Source organism: Phalacrocorax aristotelis, chromosome 4, assembly GCF_949628215.1.
Source record: "Phalacrocorax aristotelis chromosome 4, bGulAri2.1, whole genome shotgun sequence".
In the NCBI taxonomy this organism is placed as follows: Eukaryota; Metazoa; Chordata; class Aves; order Suliformes; family Phalacrocoracidae; genus Phalacrocorax; species Phalacrocorax aristotelis.
Genome location: NC_134279.1, coordinates 72,284,389 through 72,291,289, shown reverse-complemented (window position 1 = coordinate 72,291,289; position 6,901 = coordinate 72,284,389).

Here is a 6,901-nt window from a genome sequence, read left to right as displayed (position 1 = left end):
ATACTATTTGAAATATATATTTCTATATACAAACTCACACTTTGTTTTTTTTTTTAACTGGGGTGCTAAAGCACTTCAGGGATGGATAAAAAGGCTTTCAACAGAAAAGCACTTACAATCCTTAGCTGTACACTGAAGCACGTAATTTGCAGTACTGAAATTTTACCCATCTGCTTGGTGGTTCTGCTTAGTGCTAGAAAATGCAGAGCGAGGGAACTTTATTTATGGCATCTTGAATATACATGGAATACAGATATTGCCTGGCTAGTTCTGGTATCGAGGAAGTAAATTTTACTTACTTAGGTATCCAAAGTGGAGAAAAGATATTTCAGTATGGATTCAATGGAAACAAAGGCTCGCTTTTGCCTCTGCTGATGCTCTGTAGAAGAGCATGCCTGAAGGAATAGCTGGGGGGCCCAAAAATATAGATAGCCACCAGGCCAGAAACGATCGTAGAATTGTGATTTGTCATCGCAGAATCTCTGTGCCATTCATGAGGTGCAACACAGTTTAGTGTCAGTAGCTTCTGTGTACAATGGAACGAATAGCGGTGGTAGGCATGCCAGGTGAGGGTTTTCCCTTTGTTCAAGGTAGCCCAAAGTTCTGTCTTCCTATAGTTTGGGCGTAACAACTCCAGCCACTGAAATGTCTACAGGATAGAAAATCCTATATTGATAATTTTGACTTTAACAAATAACTGTAAAAGTCTGCGTCCGTGTAAAACTAGCAAAGTAATCGGGATTTTTCCAAACTACTGCTGCCCTCTAGTTGAGACCTGAAGAAGGGCTCATGTGTGCAAAATGGTCTCCATTTTTTGCAGCTTTATCTGTAAATTGAAGTTACAACTTCTAGTAACACCTTTCTTCTTATCTGTGTCTTTTTAGAACACTTGGCCACAGACACCACAACTAAGTATATAAAAAAGATGGTAATAAACATAACAAGCACAACACTTTTTGTTTCTTAAGTATCCAGCCTTGGCACGTTTGATGCAATATTTCTTAGAAGAAGAATAAAGTCTTTAAAAGGTTCAGTGCAATCAACAATCTTGAGAAATATGAAGAAAGATTTTATATTTATTAGAGAAGATCTGAGGCACAGTGGAGCTTTTGTCAATATGGATCTGAAAATTGTCAAAACTCTAGATGCTTCCAGTTTAAATTTTGGCCTTTGAGCCACCTTACAATTCCATTTATGGACTTCTGATTAAGTGAAACATACTTCCACTTCCCGTCACAGACAATAATGATGTTAAGGTGTGAATGTGTGGGGGCACGCTACAAAAAGATTCTTAACAGTTTTAAGAATATGCAACTAAAAAGAAAAATTGTAATAAGCTCCGTTAAAATGGAAAGTATGTGCCATATCCATTCATTATATTGAGTAATATTTTTTTCCATTTTTTCCCATGTTTGGGAAAAATACTATATTTCCATTCCTCCTTATTTTCTAGTTGACATCTGTGCTTGTGTTATCCACAAACCTCACCTAAAACCTTTAAGTTAGCTTTTAGGTAGGCTTGGCCCAGGCCATTACATCCAGACTGGAAGGCAATACTGATAGTATGAGGCAGCTTTAATGCAGCTGGAGACATAGACAGGAGCACTCAGCCACAGCTGTGTTTTTCTGGGGACTGATGTCTTCGTGCCCAGGTATGTTCCCTGGCAGAGCATGCTGAAAGCTTCTGTAAACTGTTGTGCATCTTACTGGGCAGAGCTTCGCTTACAGATAGTGCTGTGTGGGAATTTTATCACCCAGGAAAAGTCTAAGTTCTGCTAACGTGATAGCATGATACTGTGATACTGTTTTGTTGGGTTTTTTTTGTTTGTTTGTTTGCTTTTTGTTTTTACATAGAAACAGTGTTAGAAATGCAATGTAGGACAAGCAATAGGAAATCAGCATAATTCATTTTGTACTGCAAAACAGAGCTAAACTGACTCAGGGCCAATGGATTGTAACATCATTCACTTGAAGTGAGACGCTCCAGCTTCACATAAGAGCAATTTTCCAAGGAGTCGCATTTGCAAGAGATCACGATATGCTTAATAAGTGTTACTGTCTTGCAACAGGCACAAAAGGGACAGTATTATAGTTCTCGCTTGTTTACTACAGAAAGCACAACATTATTTACATATTTACAGTCAGGAGTACGGGTATCACTGGTTACACAGACTGTGTAACATTGCACTGAAATCCTTGCAAGCTTCATCTGCCGTTCTCAAATTAAAATTAAATTTTTGCCAATGTTTTTGCAAGTGTAGTGATTTTTACATTATTCATGCTTTGTCTTGGCTCTTCCCCAAACCACCCTTTGCATTTGTATTTCTGCACATTTCATTGCTGTAACCTGGGTGCTTGTCATTCTTGTGTATAAATTATATATTGATGCTAATCATTACCTGGTAGACTTCCTGTCATATGCAGCAGTCTGTGATATCAAAATTTATTTGTTCTGACCAACTTCCCAAAAGCTGACCGCTGACATCAGACAACAGTCCTTGATTGTCTGACTGTAACAAAGATTTCTTTCATCCTCTGCCATTGTTCCCTTTGATGTTATTTCATTCTTTCTGTTTTCAAAGTTTGCCTGGGAGTTTTGTTTGACCTACTGATCATAATGCATTTAGGCTTGTAATGGGTAACTGATGTCTAAGTTATAACTGCTGATGCAATATTTGTACTCAGCCTACGATGTGAGAGGAGCTTTGCGTAAAAGTTGTTACAGACATCCTCATAGCGCGATGCAGACATCTCAATATAGTGCTACGTTATTATTTCATTACAGCTGCTTCATGCTAACTCATTATTTATAAACGTGTACTTCTGGCTCACTGAATAGTTGGCAATTTATTTGCATACCCAGAATCTCATTTTAAGATCCCAACCTGTTCTTCTGAAACTTCAGACCTCACTTTTATTTGCTGACAATGTCATATCAATACGACAGACACAGTAAAGTGGTAGAAAAGTGACTACCGTCACACAAACAGGTTACAAACGCAACTGTGGCTTACTTTGGCAGCTGTCCCAGAACCAGTTATTCCCTGATATAGTAGCTTTAATGCCAAAAAGTCATAATTTAGATTTGGGATTGGACATAAAATTACACTAGTTCACGCTAGTTCAGGTCTAATTACAGGACTGTAACCCAGGCAAAGTAGTCCAGCCCTGAATTCTTGAGAGACATATGACTCAGAAGAAAAAAATAAAGTAGAAATGTTTTTAACATAGAGATTTTTAGGGAGGTTTCTTCACACAAAAAAGAATCAGTAAAATCAAGAGGGATCATGATAGAATGTCATGCCAGGTTCTTAGTCTTCTGTGATACAAAAGAATTGCTATTTCTGAAGTATAGGAAAATGACACATTTTTGGAAATTTATGGAACATATTTGTACAGAGTTTGCATGGCAAGGTTTTGGTAGCAGGGAAGCCACAGGGGTGGCTTCTGTGAGAAGCTGCTAGAAGCTTCCCCTGTATCTGATAGAGCCAACACTAGCCAGTTCCAAAATGAACCTGCCACTGGCCAAGGCCAAGCCCATCAGTGACGGTGGTAGCACCTCTGGGATAACATATTTAAGAAGGGGGGAAAAGCCCTGTGCAGAAACAACTGCAGCCAGAGAGAGGAGTGAGAATATGTGAAACAACCCTACATCACCAAGGTCCGTAAATAAGGAGGGAAAGGAGGTACTCCAGGTTCTGGAGCAGATATCCACCTGCAGTCCATGGAGGTTAATGGAGGAGCAGATATCCACCTGCAGCCCATGGAGGTTAATGGAGGAGCAGATATCCACCTGCAGCCCATGGAGGTTAATGGAGGAGCAGATACCCACCTGCAGCCCATAGAGGTTAATAGAGGAGCAGATATCCACCTGCAGCCCATGGAGGTTAATGGAGGAGCAGATATCCACCTGCAGCCCATGGAGGTTAATGGAGGAGCAGATATCCACCTGCAGTCCATGGAGGTTAATGGAGGAGCAGATATCCACCTGCAGTCCATGGAGGATGCCACACCAGAGCAGGTGGATGTGCCTGAAGAAGGCTGTGACCCTGTGGGAAGCCCATGCTGGAGCAGGCTCCTGGCAGGGCCCATGGAGAGAGGAGCCCACACTGGAGCAGGTTTGCTGGCAGGACTTGTGACCCTGTGGGGGACCCATGCTGGCGCAGTCTGTTCCTGAAGGACTGCACCCCATGGAAGGGACCCATGCTGGAGCTGTTCATGAAGAGCTGCAGCCCACAGGAAGGACCCACATTGGAGCAGTTCATGGAGGGCTGTCTCCTGTGGGAGGGACCCCACACTGGAGCAGGGGAAGAGTGTGAGGAGTCCTCCCCCTGAGGAGGAAGGAACATCAGAGACAACATGTGGTGAGCTGACCACAACCCCCATTCCCTGTCCCCCCTGCACTGCTGGTGGGGAAGAGGTAGAGAAATCAGGAATAAAGTTCAGCCTGGGAAGAAAGGAGGGGTGGGGGAGAAGATGTTTTTAATATGTGGTTTTTATTTTCTCATTATCTTAGTCTGATTTGATTGGTAATAAATTAAACTCATTTCCCTGAGTTGAGTCTGTTTTGCCCATGACAATAACTGGTGAGTGATCTCCCTGTCCTTATCTTGACCCGTGAGCCTTTTGTTATATTTTCTCTCCCCTGCCCAGCTGAGAAGGGGAAGGACAGAGCAGCTTTGGTGGGCACCTGGCATCCAGCCAGGGTCAAAGGGTCAACCCACCACAACATTTGAGGGAAAACTTCTCATTTAAAACATAAGCACTTCAAAATAAATTACTATAAATTGTAAGTTTACTTTTGTCTTCCAGAAGGTATAACAGTTGTCAAAAGACAGCAGCTTGGAGTGAATATGAGCCCAATAATTAGAATTCAGTTTAAAAAATAAAGACTACAAAAGTTTCTTATGAGCTTAAGCTCAGTTTTCAGGACTCTAATAAAGGCATGAAATACAGAGATGCACAGTAGGATTTACAAAAGGAAATCTAATTGATGTGGGTTTTTTTTCTGATTTTTTTTCTTCAGATATCCGTTTAGGATATTTTTAGAAGGTTTTGAACAACTAATAGTATAGCTGGTGTGAGCTGACTAATCGTTCTTTAAGTATTGCTCCAAGTTGTTGTTTGACCTGAATATCTTGTGATACCATGTTATCTTTGAACATGGAGCCAAGGGCCAACTTCTTTTCCTTCATCAGGTTAAACATCTACTTGAACTTGTGTTCTCTATACTCTGTATCTGGATTATATACTCTAAGGAGAATACTCTGCATTAGCATGTAAATCACTTCTGGCAACTGGCTGTATGACAGGGTTTTTTCACGGGTGGTTTTTTTTGCTGAAGAGAGAAAGGTGGTTCTTCATTCCCAGTGCAGAAGTACTAGTTCCTCTCCCTCTTGCTGGACCCTCCATCACTGAGATGCTTTCAAAGTATGACCCCTTTCATACTCAATTGGCAATGACCTAAAAAGATTTGCAGGCAAACAATCAAATAAAAACTAATTTTTTTTTGTACTGAAAGCCCATGGTCTCCCCACTGTTGGAAAGTTCAGAAATATTAGAAACAATCCTTTTTGCTTGCTTTAGCTGGACTTTTTCAAGAAAAGTAATAAAAAATATTGTATGACACTCTGCTGTGAAACTGAATTTTAAAATACCAGTACTAGTAATTGAATATTACCCCAGGTGAATTTCCTGAATTTTGAAGGTAATAAAAGGAGGAAAAAAAAAAAGGGAAATATTTTTGATGTGGTTAACTTCACTTAAATATGCAGGGGGGAAAAGGCCCCCAAGCTTCCTGGCTGCTTGAGCTACAACAGCTTCTGCAAGAATGTATATTTTGCCAGTCCATAAATCTGCAGTATACTTAACATACAGAAGCACACTGTCAAATATAATGCTAGTATATATTAATGAATATACACTATAGTGATTGTTCTGGTTTGGTTTATATTTAAAGTGCTTGCTTTTTTTTTTTCCTCCTTTAAATGAAGCCATATACCCTTACTTGTCAAGAGAAGATATGTGAAGGTACATCCCCTTACTTGTCAAGGATGCATTTCTGATAACTGGGATGGTTAGCCATTCAGTAGATACTGAAGATCTTTTTTTTTTTTTTTTTTTTCCATTACAGCTAATGTAATAGAGAATGATGCGTGAATGTACTTAGCACGTGCAGTTTAAATATACCGGGACAGTAAAATGCAGTATAAGTTCTTCCATAACACTGTCCAAATAACATTAGCGCAGAACTATTAGAAACTATTTGTATACTAAAAGGTAAACTTTTTTGCCTTGCATAGAGTTTTCTAAGCTCTTCCACAAAATGATGATGGTCTTGAATTCAGGATGACATTGAGGATGTGGAGGAGGAAGCAGGATCATCAGGATTGCCAAGCGCCAGTTCAATTCCTGTAATGGCAAAAGTGGAGCGAAGTGCTGACAGTTTAGAGGCTGCCTTTTCAGCCGCCTTTGCAGTGGCTGGACAAGCTGATTGCTTTTAAAAATGAAAATCAGGAGATGACTGCCTACTGGCCTGGGAGTTGGATTGGTAACATGAGACTGAATCTTACACTCATCAAGGCACAGTATCTGCCCATTCTCAGGATGGATCATTGTCCTGAAAGGTTTCGGCTGTTTTGTCTATGAGACTGCATGCTCAGCATAAACTGTTGAATGTAAAATGCCTTGCCAACTCATTCTGGATGGTTTCCTTTTGCTATCAACCCTTTCAAACCAACCTCCTTAGCAGAAGAGGCAATGTCTTTCTGGAGAGCAAGGATATAATCAAATCCAACAGAGTTCAGAATAAACTCTGGCAACTATTTTTGCCATAGATATTCTGAATTGTAGCCTCTTCCCAAGTAATGGTAATGCTGTCTGTGCCATCCATGATCTTAAA